The sequence below is a fragment of the Canis aureus genome, chromosome 1 (genome assembly GCF_053574225.1).
Source record: "Canis aureus isolate CA01 chromosome 1, VMU_Caureus_v.1.0, whole genome shotgun sequence".
Classification (NCBI taxonomy): Eukaryota; Metazoa; Chordata; class Mammalia; order Carnivora; family Canidae; genus Canis; species Canis aureus.
In genome coordinates this window covers 70459496-70475632 of record NC_135611.1, presented here as the reverse complement: position 1 = coordinate 70475632, position 16137 = coordinate 70459496, and the positions used below count along the sequence as shown (strand labels likewise).

Below are 16137 nucleotides of genomic sequence, written 5' to 3'. Positions count from 1 at the left end.
GAAAAACCTGCTACTGTGTGAATGCCTGCACCTAGGTAATAGCCTGGCGGGAGGCTGGCTGACTGGCAGGTGCTGCTCCAAAGAATGGCATCACCTCTGCTTGATGGAATGTGATACAAACTCAATAGAGGAGAAAATGGTGTCTATGCTCAAAACGTAAGATTAAATCAAGAGATATATAAATTCAGGAGAAATATGGGAGAAAGTCATTTAAGCAAAAGAGTGGAAGATATTGCTCCATCCAACTCATGACATGTACTTCTACATAATCTGTTAAATAATGCATTACAGAAATGTGTATTACTAACCATTGTGTCCATTTTCTTCTTATTCCTTTGCAAAATAACTTAAATGGGTGCTAATATTAAAATTGTCACATTTTAGTCAAGCAGCCAAAATTTAGTTCTGCCTTTGATAAAATTCATTTGTCAGGATTTCCCAATTCCTATTTAAAATGCAGCCCAGCAGTTTAGCACCGCCTTCAGCCTCAGGTGTGATCCTGGAGACCTGGGATCAAGTCCCATGTCAGGCTCCCTGAATGGAGCCTGTTTCCCCCTCTGCCTGTGTCTCTGCCTCTCTCTCTCTCTCTCTCTGTCTCTCCCTCTCTTTCTCTCTGTGTCTGTCATGAATAAATAAATAAAATCTTTAATAAAATAAAATAAAATGCAGTTTCTGTGAAAGTATATTCTCATGTTCATGTCTAGATTTCTTTTGCTCACCAGTAAAACAGGATATAATTCTTCACCTCATCTCTGGAAGTTTTAAACCATGGGGCAGTGAACACATCCAGGGTAATGGTATTCAAGATCCTGGGGCCACTTAACATCTCTCCTCAATATAACAACTATTCCAATTTGTTTAAATTCAATGAGCCAAGACTTACTCTTAAAAGCATTATCCAGACAACTGTCTATTTGTAAAATGGTTTATTATAATTTATAATTTTATGAAAAAGAGCCTGTTTATGGTTAGATGTTCATATGAAATCATGTATGAAATAATATATATATTTTTAGCTACTGTAACATTAAACAACCAGCCAATTTGTTAAGTAAATCAATTAAGAATTAATTAAACTCTTACTTTGTGATCATTGTCGTCTCAGGGTATAGTTTGTTCATTTACTTAGACATGTTCTACATGTAACTTCCCTACTAGCTTTACTGAAGCTCAGCATTTCCATTTTATTTTTTTTTTAATTTTTATTTATTTATGATAGTCACACAGAGAGAGAGAGAGAGAGAGAGAGAGGCAGAGACACAGGCAGAGGGAGAAGCAGGCCCCATGCACCGGGAGCCCGACATGGGATTCGATCCAGGGTCTCCCGGATCGCGCCCTGGGCCAAAGGCAGGCGCCAAACCACTGCGCCACCCAGGGATCCCAGCATTTCCATTTTAAAATCTGATATTGACACCTAGGTAGCTCAGAGGTTGAGCATCTGCCTTCGGTTCAGGTCCTGATCCCATGGTCCTGGGATAGAGTCCCACACTGGGCTCCCTGCAGGGAGCCTGCTTCTCCCTCTACCTGTGTCTCTGCCTCTCTTTGTGTCTCTCATGAATAAATAAAATCTTAAAAAAAAATAAAATCTGGGCAGCCCAGGTGGCTCAGCAGTTTAGCACCGCCAGCAGCCCAGGGTGTGATCCTGGAGACCCAACATCGAGTCCCATGTTGGGCTCCCTGCATGGAGCCTGCTTCTCCCTCTGCCTGTGTCTCTGCCTCTCTCTCTCTCTCTCTCTTGTGAATAAATAAATAAATAATCTTTAAAAAAATAATAAAATGAAATCTGATATCAACTACGGTAATCTTGATTTTACAGCATATGAACACAGCCATTACCAGTATCATTTAAATGAAATTATGGCAAAGTGTCTTGATGTAGAAGGTAACAAAGGTGCTGACCTTGTGGGATTTTTCCCACTGTCAAGACTATAATCCACAAACTCTCCTTTGGCTGCCAGAGGATCTCTTCCTCAAATCTGAAAAAAAGTCTTTTCATGAAACAAGAAGTATCAGTTTCTTATGACTGCTATAACAACACATTTCCACAATGGGTTAAAAGAACAGGATTTTGTTCTCTCACAGTTATGGAGGGCAGAAGTTCAAAATCTCATCACTTGGGCTGAAAACCAGTTGTCACAGAAGAGTGCTCCCTCTGGAGGTCTAGGGGAAAACCTGTTCTATCCAGCTTCTGGTGGCTTCAGCCACTCCTTGGCTTGTGCACATCACCCCAATCTCTCCCTTCTCTTCTTTTGTCTAAGTCAAATTTCCCTTCACTTCCCTCTTATAAGAACCCTTGTGATTGCACTTAGAGCCCATCCAGATAATCCAGGATATCTGTCCCTTGCAAAATGCTTAATCACATTTGGAAAATGTTTGCTATGTAATATTTAAGATTCTAAGAATTAAGATCTGATATCTTTGGGGACCATTATTTAATCAACTATAACATGGCATAAATAAAAACTAGTTTCTTGAGAAAACTGATTGAAACTTTTTGTTTAACATTTTTAGGCTGGCTTGATTAGCACAGCTAGGCCCTAAACTCTGTGTGAACTTCCCACTCTGAAAATTTGCTCACGTCCCTGACTACAGACATTTCCTGCCTTGACTCTCCTGTTCGTGCAATGTTTGGCACAGTTTTTTAAGGCTCAAGACTCCTACACAGCAGTTTTTATTACCTTTTTCTTCCCCAACCCACCTTATATTTCCAGAGCCACCAATTCCAGGATCTCTGCATATAAAAGCATTACTCACCCATCCTTTCCTGAAAACATTTCTGAGTTAGGCTTTGAGCATCTCCTTATGTCAATTGCCCCCATTAATACAGTCTTTCCTTACAAATATAAGTTTTTGCATTTCCTCTCCTGGCACCTTGTGTCATTATGGTAAGTAGTCAAGACAGAGAAGACCTTTATGTTATTAATAGTCACCTTGAACATACATGTGCTAGGGCTTTGTTCTACAGGATAGGCATCTCCATAGGAGAGTACCCAGCACTCCTTGGAGATTAAAGTGTTATTAGAAAGGATTCCTGCAATGATGATAATTGTGATGATCATGATGGTGCTGATGGTGACTATGATGAGGATACCAATAGCTAGATAACACTGAGGTACCAGGCACTGTTCAGTGGAGCATGTTCTAGCTCCTCTATCATTCACTCTTCACAACAACCCTGTGATAGCGATTCTCAAACTTGAGTGAGCATCTGAATTACCAGAGTGCTTGTGAAACTGATGGCTGACTTCTATCCTCCGAGTTTCTATTGCAGTGGATCTGACATGGGGTTTGAGAATTTGCTTCTCTAACAAGTTCCCGAGCAATGCTGATTCTACTGATCAGGGAACCCACTTTGAGAACCACTGCTCTAGGAGATGGGTACTATTATACACTCCATTTTACAGATGAAGATGGTCATGGTGGGGAGTGTACAAAATCAATGGTGATACAGGTTTCTCTCTAGCGTGAAGAAAGAACTTAAGTGTACTTTAGGACAGCAGGGCTTAGAAAAGGAAGCTGGACTTTGGGGGACTTTGCCCTCAGCCCCAGCCCCCATCACTTACTTGGCAAACTGAACTTTGGGTGCCAGAGGACAGCAGGAGAAGTAGAAAGTGAGCACTTATCATTTCTCTTATGTGCCTCAAAATATTTCTTTTTCTCCTCAATAAACTGCTAGAGGCCATAATGAGATAAAGTGTCAAACCTCTCCAGGGCCAGGCTCTCCTGCTTGGACTTCAACATAGGCTTGCCTGGCATTGGGCTGAAAGGAAGGGAAGACAGGTGAGCCATGCAGAAGGCATTGCTGCCCTCACTGGGCTGGGCCTCCACATCTTCCTGCTCCACCAGCTTCCTGGAAGGCATTTTGCCCTGTACCCCCAGGGTGTTTCCTTGCTTGATCATTTCCAGAAGACAAAACTCTGTTACCTTAGCTATAATCAATTCATTTTCAAGCTTAAGACTACCTCTGATGACAATGCTTCAGTGACTCATGGGTTTTGAGAAGCTCAGGTATTTAAAAAGTGAGGTTCATTCATTCACCAATTCTAGAAACACATGTGTAAATTATTCTTTTTTAAAAAAATTTGAGACCATAAAAAGGAAATAAAACTGTGCAATCAAGGACCCCCAATTTCCTATATGCTCTCAAAAACCAAAACCAGGGAAATTTTTTCAACAGAAGCTTTGATAATTTTGCTGAGTCACTGACTCCACTCTGGTGGTTTACATTTGTTTTCTCTTTTATCATGTGTTCCCTCTCTGCCCTCGCCCATCCACCACCCACCACCCAACAGTTGCTGCCTTCTTATCTTGGTTTTATTGTCCTCAGAGCAGACCTGTAACTGTGGTCTTGAGTATATGTAAACTTTATTCTTAAATCCATAGCATCCACTGAAGAACCTAGCTTTTATTTTTGAGAACTAACTCACTCTGTGAGTAAAGAATCTGATTTTTCTTCAAGATTGCTGCTTACATGGTCAGATAAATGGCATGTAAGAGTTCAGTATAGAATAGACAGTTCTGATCCAAGGAAGCAACAACTTCTTTTAAAGATTTTATTTATTTATTTGAGAGGGGAGAGACAGAAAGGAAGAGAGAGAGAGAGAGCATGCACGAGTAGGGGTGATGGTAGAGGAAGAAGCAGACTCCACACTAAGCAGGGAGCCTGATGCAGGACTCAATTCCAGGACTCTGGGATCATAACCTGAGCTGAAGGAGATGCCTAACTGACTGAGCCACCCAGGCACCCCAACAACTACTACTTCTTTCAAATTAACAGAATTATTCTTCTTATTATTAACAGAATCCTGTGCCAGGATGGCATTCTTTTACTCTAGGAGGATAAATCAGGCACATTGCAGAATGCACAAATCCCCCCAGTGTGTAGCCCCACTGCCCACTGTATTAGTAAGGCTTGGAGCCTGGTTGTCCTGCCTGGGTGCTTCCTTGCCCATCATCCCAGGTTTCTCATCCAGGGAGCAAGATCACATAAGGTGGCGATTCTAAAGCTAATTAGTGTCTACTATGGATATGGCATGTGGAAATCCATCCACCTCTCTGCACAGTGCCCTACACCCTGGCAAACACTTTACCAGTTTATAAATTTCCATTGGCTCAGTGTAGAAGCTATTGACATGCAATGCTTACTGATGGTATCCAGGGATGGTTTGCATGACTGTAGAAAGTAAATGGAATTTGACTGAAAAAATTTGGGAAGTAGTAAAGAAGAGTTTCTCCAAAGAGGGAGATGGAAGTAGATGATAATTTGAATGACATGAGAAAGTGTTTTCGTTGTATCAGGAGGACAAGCAAAACTAAGTTACATGTCTTGTCTCTCCAACAAAAGTGTTTTGAGGGACAAAGACTTTGTTTAATAGTATTGAGGTCCCCAGAACGTGATGAATATCATTGCAAATATAAATATCACTGCAAAATGGCAATTATTGGGCTAAGAGAGGAATTGTTGCCAATTTGGGTAAGCTCCCTGGGGACCCTGGCACTGGGCTCAGAGCTCAGGGTCTGGTGTACTTGGGAAACTTCTCTTAGGACACAAATCCTAGATCCTCCTCACTGTCCTTGAGATGCTTAGAAATGCCACAAGGAACTTAGAACTACCTCTTTCCTTAGACAGTCCCTAAGACAGAAACTAGCCATCAAGGGTCTCTTAAGGCCTGAACACCCCAATCCTTAGGGTGCTGGTGGATTTTAGAACGCTGCTAGAGTCCACTTAGGCAGTATAAGAGCTCCCTGTGGGTGGCCTTTTGGGATGGTAAGCCAAGTGGCTACTATTGCTCAACTGATCCCAGGGAAGGGAGACCCTCTTCTGTTGTTCCACTCCTTTGTGAACATTTTATTGAGGATAAAAAGAAATAGTTTGAGGCACATGAGAAAAATGGTAAAAATGAGCATCGAGATTAAGACTCATATTAATCGAGTGTTTAATCCAGTGATTTCCAACAATACTAGCATAATAGAGTCATTTGGTGTAATATTGTATTTCCTCCTGTTGAGGACTCTGAAGGAAGCTTTCTGTAAGCACAGTAGGGACTTGCCATCTAAAAACAGATGATTTAGGGGATCCCTGGGTGGCGCAGCAGTTTAGCGCCTGCCTTTGGCCCAGGGCGTGATCCTGGAAACCCGGGATCGAGTCCCACGTCGGGCTCCCGGTGCATGGAGCCTGTGTCTCTGCCTCTCTCTCTCTTTCTCTCTCTCACTGTGTGCCTATCATGAATAAATTAAAAAAAAAAAAAAAAAAAATTAAAAAAAAAATAAATAAATAAAAACAGATGATTTAATTGCTTTGCCCAATTTATGAAAGGGAAGAAAATTGGAGACTTACCTGAATTTCATTTCTGTTTTATCTTTTTGGATTTGAGAAGTGATAAAAACTCATTAATACTTTTTCTTTATTATTTTGGTTGAGGTAGAAGAGAGAGCTGATAAATAAGGATGTTTGCTGTAAATACTAAACTTTGATAACCCAAATTACAGAATATCACAAAGCTCCTATCACAAAGCTTAAAATCTTTTAATGTTAGAACCATATCTGCATTAAAACAGTCAATGGAAAAATGACAGGCCAATAAAAAAAACAATTTCTAGTACTTCTGGACCGTTTACCACCCAATTGCACTGTCTTTGGAATGTAGATAACTCCTATCTCATCTTTGGAAGGCATAAACTTTGCACAAATAATTTACTTTCTCCAAGCCCTGGTTTTACCCACTATAAAATGTGGATAATACTAAGGACCTCATAAAGTTGTATTAAAATTAAATGAGATAATATAAGTGTTGATATAAAGAGGCATTTATAGAATTTCTCCCTTGAAAATTGACATGTCTTTGAGAAATAATTCAATCTAAAGTCACACTAACGTTGCAGAAAAAATTGTTGCCATTGCGATTGTGTCCTGACCATGCTTAGGGCTTTGACCATTCTTACATATCTAGAATCCTACTGTAAGGCATTAGAGGAGTTTGTAACTTGATTCAGGGAAAACAGCTCTCAATCACCATAAAACCATGGGTGCTGGCATCCTTCCCATTCCAGAGGGTCCTCTGCCAGATTTCTTCCATTTTTTACCTTATTGTCCTAGGAAGCCCTCCCCTCCAGGGATTCATTTGGATTTATGAATGCATTTGAAATCCTCTAAGAACAGTTACAGAATCGTATAATATACTTCCTTTCCATTTGAGGAAAAGTGGTAGGCAGTGAGACAGGTCTTAAGGAGTTGAGGCTTACTTTACACAGCACTGGCTCAAAGTGCCAAGCCTGAGCCAACAGTGACATGAAAGACTGGCCCTTGTCCTTACTGCTAGCTCTCTAGCCAAGTCTGTGGGATTGAGTGTCCTCTCCATTTCTTCCTATACAAATGACCTGCATTCCGTTACTCCTGGGGATACTGTATAAAGTGTTAAAAAGGGAAGGGCAGGGATCAGGATAATGACAGTACAATGGCTGTGATGTAGTTTTGGAATGTAGATGAGGTTTGGTGAGGTGGGGTCTGGAGCCCACGACCAAGAAAGAATTCTTGAGATGTCTTTGGTGCAAAATGGTGGTTTTGTTAAAGCCTGGGGACAGGGGTGGCTAATTGTATACTTGGGAGTTGGGGGAGGGCAAGAAAAGGGAGGTTTTTCAAAAGGACTTTCATGTGCTAGAGAGGACTTACCAAGGTACTGGAGCCCTTGCCATTTCAAGTTAAGGTTGTTTTTCCCTCCAGCGAGGAGGAGGTGGCGAATCAACATTAAGACAGCTGGAGCTTCCTGGAAGAACATTATACTCTGCCTGCCTCAAGTATTTGTCAATGGGCTGCAGGTTATAAAGACATTTTATTTTATCTACATTTCCTTCTGGGAAGTTACGTTATTGATAAGAATGCTTTTTTCTTGTAAATCTCTAAGACATCTATCTGTAAATTGAGGGAGACTCATGTCTTGCTGGATTATAATCTTTATAAATTTTACCATTTGTTTTTCCTTCCCTTAGCTTTAGGGAAGCCAGGAGTGCCTGAGGAATGTCATACTTATCTCACTTGGGGTGAGGGAGGGGGTTGCGGGGTGTCAGCTAGTGCTTTGTTCGCAGCTTGCATTCTGCTCCCTCATCAGCTGGATTCAGGAAATGATGTTTTGCCACTCATTCATTCTATGAGTCCTTACTAAGTCCCTATTATGTCAAGTCCTGTGCGGAGGAATCAAAGATAAATGAACACTGACACATTCCCTGCACTGGAGGAGCTTACATCCAATGATGCAGTAGGTATGAGTCAAATATTCCCTTTGGATAATATATAGACTTGTGCTTTCTTTCTTTGCCATTGACCTAAAAGTCTTGCCAGCTTCTCATTTTGTGGGTCCCCAAGTAGTGAGGTTTCCATGTAGCTGTCCCATCCCCTGATAGAAGGAGCCTGAGAAACTATAGCAGCCTCCCCTTCTCCAGATTTCATCAGGAAAAAGAGAAGGCCTAAACGACATAAAATAAAAGACATTCTGACCACGGCTGCATGTGCTCATTTGTTCATGGATCAAATGAGCCTTGTTGATTCAGGTATTTCTGCCCAAACTATATGGCCCATTATCTGTCACTTGATTCAGTTCTAGTTCATTTGATTGTGACCTGCTGTCTGGTCTCTATTTTCAAGAAGTCATCTCAATGCACCATTGATCCTAAGCCTGTCTGCCCAAAGAGTCCCTGTGGCGACCTCACTATTAACCTTTGCAGGTCCTCCTGTGTTCACAGAGAAAACAGGTATTGGTATTCTAATCTGAGAGAATAGTCAGAGGCATATGGTACAAACTTTGAAGTTTTAACCAAACCAACATCAGTATCTTAGAGTTCTTTCTCAGGAGGCAGAATGTTTATCTGAATGGAATGGGCACAAAATCCATCCCCTGCCCACCACCAAAGGAAATGGCAAAATGTCTAGGATCCTAAATGGCATCAAATAATATAAACTCTTCTATTTTCGATTTAATACTATGGCATAGATATCTTTCCATGACAATACATAGAGCATTCCAGTGTTCACCCCTACCATGACTTCAGTACTCTCCTTTTCTCTTATTGATGAACAGTTAGTTTTTCTGTTTTTCACTTACAAGCATTACTGCAATGAATATTTTTGCACATGTATCATCTTTTTTAGAGAAGGGGATAGAGAGAGAGTGAAAGAGGGACAGAGAAGGAGAGAGACAGAGGTAGGGAGGAGGGGCAGAGGGAAAGGGAGAGAGAGATAGAATCTCAAGCAGGCTCCACACCCAGTGTAGAGCTGACCTGGGGCTCGATCTTGCAACCCTGAGATCACAACCTGAGCTAAAATCAAGAGGGGGATGCTTAACCGATTGAGCCATCCAGGTGCCCCTTGCAACATGTGTCTTTATGAGGGTGTGCAAATATTATAAAACTAACTTCTGGAAATGGAACTACTTACTGAAGTTATTCCAATGTGTCTGCCTACCTGTAGCAAATGAAAATGTTCATTTCCTCAGAAATTGTAAACCATCTCATTTATAAGCAAAATGTGATCTAATTGCTGCTTTACAACATTGAGAACCCAATATGCCAGAGATTTACATACACAGTTGGAATGGACTTAATTATTTTTCACAATAATCACGTGAGGTAAGAACTGCTAACTGATTTACAATTGAAAAACAAAATGTGAGATAGCTGTGTGCCCTTAGGTAAATAAGTTAAGCACTCTGTGCTTCCATTCCTCTAGTGGAAAAACGGAAGTGGTAGTATCGTGTTTATTACATAGATGTGATGGTCAGTTTTATTGGCCAACTTGGGTCCGGTTATACTCCCTAGTTACTCAATCAAACACTAATCTAGGTGTTGGTTGTGTTGCTAAAAGTCCCTCTCAGTTGGTTTTAATTAAGGGCGATTACCCCGGGTAGACTGAGTGGGCCTGGTATGCAATCAGTTGATTTGTTCTTATTGCCTCTGCCTCTCTGGTTGAACACAGTGGGGGTGTGTTAAAAACTAAAAGTACTGTATAGCTGAAAGGTATTTTATGGTGCCTGTGAGTAATGGGTGACCTGGTGCATTTACAGTTTAAATGTGCTGGGAGGACAGCAGAATAGAAAGAAATCTGAAAAGACTGGATGCCTGGATGTGGTTCTGCAGCTAGTAGGCTGTGTATCATTTTGAATAAGTGACACAATCTCTCTGTGGACCTTCATTTCCTTACTTATTTGACATAAAAGAAAGAAGTTACACCAAATGGTCTCTAAAGACTTTTTCAGGCTAAAAAGTCTACAATTATAAGTTTGTTTTATACAGGCAAGGAGGCTTTAAAATCATTTTATTGTTGGCTTTGAGGTATCATTTACAAACTAAAATCTGTCGATTTTAAGTGAACAGTTTTAAGAAATGAATCCAGTAGTGTAACCACCATATCACCCCACAGATTTCCCTTCCTGCTCCTTGCCATCCATCTACTCCCCTAAGCCCTGCACTGGACAATCACTGCTTTCTGCCATGATAGCTTTGCCTTTATTTGAATGTAATATAAATGGCTCATATAGTCCGTTTTCTTATGTGCTGGGTTCTTTCACTTAGCCCAATGTTTTTGAGATTCAGATCTTTGATTATTAGCATTTTTTGTTATAATTTCATACTGCTTATTTGTATTTCTTCTAAGATAGACTGTTTATGTCCCTGTCCATTTTCTATTGGGTCATTGATCTTTTCATAAATTTATAGAAGTACATTTTTAAAAACTCAGTGAATGATATGGAAGTTGACTTTATTTTTCTAAAGCTGCTTGAGAGTCTTCTCCTACCAAATGGACCACTTGGCCATACATGCTGTCATTCTTTCTCTGCCCCCCTGGAGGTGCCTCCTCCTTTCCAACTGCCAGCTTGCTGTGGAGATCCACATGTTGGCCTATTTCCTCACAGTGCCCAATTAGGAGGTGGGGCTTTGAGAGGAAAATGAGAAGAACTGCTTCTACCCCTGCTCCTTGGCACCCAACTGGGGGGGTGGTTTCCTAGCAGCAGAGGTATAGCCCTGGGCCTGCTCATTGTCCCTAAACCTGTACCCCAGCCCTGGGACTAGAGACCCTTCATGGCCAAAGCCTGGATTTGCTCAAACCTGCAGACAAGCTGCCTTGTAGTTCTGTTCACTGGGCTGTACCAAGGGGCGGGGGAAGGGACTGTTGCCCTCATCTCATTCTGCCTCATTATCTGCCATAAACACTCAGGAAACCTCTGGAGGGTGGGGCATTCTCTGAAGTGGCCACTTCCAAATCCTTAGTGAAAAGGAACCCCTGTGCAGATCTGTGGGCCTGCAGAAACAAAGAGGGTGATGGGAAACCTACTAGGCAAGGTCATCAGAGGCTGCCTGGATGCCACTCTGATCTCTCTCCTTTGTCAGGCTGCACTGTCCTACCAGGGTGCCAGGAAGGGCCCACATTTCCTGCTGCCCCACTTGGGGCAGCTAGAAGGTCAAGTCTTGATCATCTGCACTGGAACAGATGTGCACCTGGCTTCCCAGGGAGATCTTGTAGCTCACAGGAGTTAGGTTCCATTAGGTGACATCATGTGGCACCACTTCTGGTGCACTGCCAGGTAAGTGGAGTGTCCTGTTCCAGTCTCAGGGCTTAACCACCAGGAGCTCAGTCCTGGAGGAAAACAGATCTTATTTTCCTAACATCCCATTGGATGCACACTAAGGGCACAACCTGCTTGTCACCTGGGGTTACCCTGTCCTAATCTCCTAGGAAGCTTTGAGTGAGTTTCTCAGGTGCTAGTAGACTTTGTTGTTTGGTGTTTTTATCCTGCTTCTATCCTAGTACAAGATAGAATGAAAGAAAATATACAGCATCAAGGAATACTTTAAAATCAGAATGGTAACAATGGTGAAAAATAGTCTTGGTTCAACTCCAGTGCCCACTTCAAGTCTCTAATTAAAGCTATTAAGTAAAAACATTTGTATCACGGTTCTCCCCTGAAAATTTCAAGTGTGTTTTTGTTCCAGGGTTTTTTGTTTTGTTTTGTTTTTGTTTTTTTTAATAGAAGTCTTTGAAATTTCCATAGCTTAACCTACTGAATCTTCTTTGGAATCTTCAAATTCCTCAAATCTTTAGAGACTTGGTGGTCACTCCCTGGCCAGGGGCACTGTAAAAGGATTGTGGAGATTTCAGCTCAGAGTCAGCAAAAGCCATCCCAAACCTTTAGTGTGATTCTGGAACCTTTTTCAGGATCTTTCATGTGGGAAGACCATCTGCTCCATCCTCTGATGCAACACAAATAATCACGGTGAAGCTCAAGGTGAGTTTCCATGAGTTTATTCTTACCATGTGTGACCCAGGTACGCTAAGATTCATAGGTATGTTTGTGTTATGTTTCATATTCAAATGCACAGTTCCAGTAGTTTACTTTATAAGTTGGACTCTTTGTCTACCTTGTACTCTGTCAAGCATCAAGTACAGTGTCATCTCTGTGTGGCTGCTCTACAAATGCTAATTGGTCATGATCAGGATAATGATGTTGACAAATGACTTCATCAAACAGATGAATCATTTGATGGAAGAGGCCAGGTACAGGAGTTATGTAATGTTTCACCAAACAGGTAATGTTTCATACCTCAAAGCAACACAAAGCATTTTGCCTGTCAGTGTTACTATTTCCAGTCAGAGCCAAAGAGCCATCTTTGAAGAGAGTCGAACTTTTTTAATTTAAAGATTTATTTATTTTATTTTAGAGAGAGAAAAAGGGAGAGCACAAGTTGGGGGGAGGGGCAGGAGGAGAGAGAGAATCCTCAAGCAGCCTCCCTACTGAGCACCAGCCTGGGTGTGGCCTTGATCCCAGGACCCTGAGATCATGACTTGAGCTGAAATCAAGAATTGGATGCTGGGGATCCCTGGGTGGCTCAGCAGTTTAGCGCCTGCCTTTGGCCCAGAGTGAGATCCTGGAGTCCCGGGATCGAGTCCCGCGTCAGGCTCCTGGCATAGAGACTGCTTCTCTCTCTCTCTCTCTCTCTATGTCTATCATGAATAAATAAATAAAATCTTAAAAAAAAAAAAAAGAATTGGATGCTTAACTGACTGAGCCACCCAGTCACCCCGGGAAAGGTAGAATTTTTGAAAGATAGTAACTCTGTAAATAGACTCTTAGAGACATACAGTTTGTTTCCTTTGGTGAAGGCTACAACCAAAACCTGGCTCTCTCATGAGTTGGCAATCAAATAAACAAAAGCTGAAGCAAGAAGTTTGAATCAGCTATAAAAACAAACTAATTCATAAAAGTATTATCACTTCAATGGTATTGTTCTTACTCTCCTGTTGAAAGGTCTGGACCTTTTAAAATAAGGTAATGTGGCATAGACAAGTTTACAGAAAAGTTTTTGATTTACATAGGAGATTGCTGACATTCAACTATTTCTGACCTTCAAAATGTCAATTTCATGTAGTTCAACTTAATAAAAAAATTAAGAATTCTCTTAATTGGAATGTGTGGAATTGAATTGAATCGAATGTGTGGAATACTTGCTTCTTGGCAAATTCATAATTATTTTCAGTTGATCTTTCTTTATGGGTATAAGTGAGTCAAAAAAAAACACAGTATATGTTTTCCCAAAAAATTAAGTTTAATCTTAATTTTTAAACAAAATTAAGTCAAAACCTGAACTTAAATTTAAAACAAAAAGATTTAGCTAAATATTAGAATTTTGAACATAAGAGATTTTTTTTTTCTACAGAGGCCAAAATCTAATTCTTATATGTATTTCTTTGAACAATTAGATTCTTTGTCATTTTAGATCAGGTTGCAAATTTGTGGCCAAATCTGACTCATAGACAAGTAATATTCAGTCTGCATAATCATTAACACTTTTACAAATGTGAATAACATCATCATTCTCCAGTTATCAAAGCCCTTACAAACCTCTATTAGACTCCCTTTCAGAATTTATTTACATTTTCCTGCAGAGTCCTTCAAAACATTTCAATGTACTGCTCATCTTAGATGTCATTGAGGTTCCTGTGCTTTTGCTTCTCTGATGAAAACATTCTGAGTCAAGAAATCAAGGGGAAATGCTGTTCCCACCATAGATTCCACCTCATGGCCTGTCTTGTTCTGAATATGAGCAAAAGGAGAAGAAAATACCAGAAGATACTTACCTTCTCATAATGAAAGTGAGGCAAATTAAAATAAGCTATCTTTCTATTTTTAACCTCTTGGTTTTGCAAAAGTAAAAAGATTAATGATATTTAAGAGTGTGGAAAAATGGGAATTTGCTGGTATATTGATGAAATTTTGATCTCAGGATTGTGATATCGAGCCCCACATTGGGCTCTGTGCTGGGCATGAAGTTTGCTTGAGATTCTCTCTCTTCCTCTCCCTCTGCTCCTCCTCTCCTCGCCGCCCCTCCCCCCCATGCACACTGTCTCTCTCTCTCTGTGTCACTCTCAAAAAAAAAAAAGTTTAAAGCAATGAGATGTGGGGCACTTGGGTGGCTCAGTCAGTTAAGCAGCTGCCTTTGGCTCAGGTCGTGATCCCAGGGTCCTGAGATCAAGCCCCATGTTGGGCTCCCTGCTTCTCCCTCTCCTTCTGCCCCTCCTTCCTGCTTGTGCTCTCTCAAATAAATAAATAAATAAATACAAACTTAAAAAAAAAAGAATGAGATGTATCTGTGTGTAATAGAAAGGTGTCTATAGACATAGACAATAGAAAGGATATGATATAACTGAGTGCAAAAAGCAAACTTCAGAATACTTCATAATTTAATTCTATTAAAAACCAAAAAAGATAATGGTGTATGTGTATTTTGATAAACATATATAGGTATATGCATAAAGTCTAGAAGAGTGGTACTCGACTTTGCTCTGTCCTCCCAGGGGACATTTGGCAATGTCTACAAATGTTTTTGAATTTCATGACTGGGGAAGGGTGCTACTGACATCTATTAGGTAGAGGCTAGGGATGCTATTAAACACTTTACAGTGCATAGGACAGATCCTACAATAAAGAATTAACTGGCTCAAAATGTGGATAGTGCTGAAGTTGAGAAACACTGGTCCATGAGAATACGTAGCAAACTATTGCTAGTAATGATGGGGTGGGAGGTTAGGAGCTTCTTTTAATGTTATTTTGTATTTTGATGTAGTACATTTCTTTTTTTTCCAATGTATTCCTTTGAAATTAAAACAAATGAGAAAGAATTACAGTTGTAGGAAGGCCTTATTCATTTTCATTCACAATGATGGGCAGTCCACTTCCAACAGCTGGGAAAATAAGCAATAATTTAAAAATTGAGGCAAAGTAGCTATTTTGGACAAAGAAGTATATATCAGTAGAAAATGAATTTGCCCTCTCAGTATTTATTTTGCTCCATTTAGATGGACAGTTTCACATCTAAACAGCCAGTGCTTCCTTACCCTGGATTACTTCTATAAAGCCCTCCAGTGCTATCTGCTCACATGCTCTCTCCAAACACTACACAGGACTGAGAAATCTCACACACCCATGTATGGAGAGCTGCAGGCAACCTCAGGTCAATAGTCACCAGGAACAGAAGCCCCCGGCCCCTTAGCCCTTGTGTAAGTGTGACAGAATTATATCCTAGCCACGACTTCAGGTGGCTAAGTTGGTCAAATGCCAGAATTACAGCCTTACGAGAGGACAGAGGAACTGCTGAGCTGTGTCTGGACTCCTTCCCCATAAAAACTGTGAGATAAGGAATATATGCTGTTTTGAGCCACGAAGTTTGTGGTGATTTGTTATATAGCAATAGATAACTACTAAAGTTACTACTTTCTGGTATTTATTCTGTGTCAGACATTGTTTTAAGTGACTGGTGCAGATTACCTTAGAAAATATTCCCTAAAAGAACTGTAGTTAATAAGAATCATTATCGACCATTTTGTAGAAGAGGAAACTGGATTTTAGTGGTGAGACATGACTTGCGAAGGATCATATAACCACCTGGAAGGGGGTGGAGCAGGGAATAATAACCAAGTGAGGACAATAAGCAATTTGATTAGTTCAGAATTGACTGTCTCACCACAAAATGAAGTCCTGAAAGTCACCTATATACTTTTTTAAAGTATATTTAAAGGCATGATTTATATACCATAAATACCAATTTTCCATATACTTGGATGAGATTTGAAAATTTATACTTCTATGTACTCAC

The 16137-nt window shown here is 40.6% G+C and overlaps 1 protein-coding gene across 2 annotated transcripts in view; it reads left to right on the top strand.

Annotated features, from left to right (window-relative positions):
* LOC144317184 (uncharacterized) overlaps positions 1 to 16137 on the top strand; it is a 265145-nt gene that overhangs the window by 1984 nt on the left and 247024 nt on the right. For both annotated transcript variants that reach the window (XR_013383125.1, XM_077903211.1), the window contains exon 2: positions 12203 to 12272. The gene's annotated coding sequence lies outside the window, so the exon portion shown is untranslated. The remainder of the gene's footprint in view (positions 1 to 12202; positions 12273 to 16137) is intronic.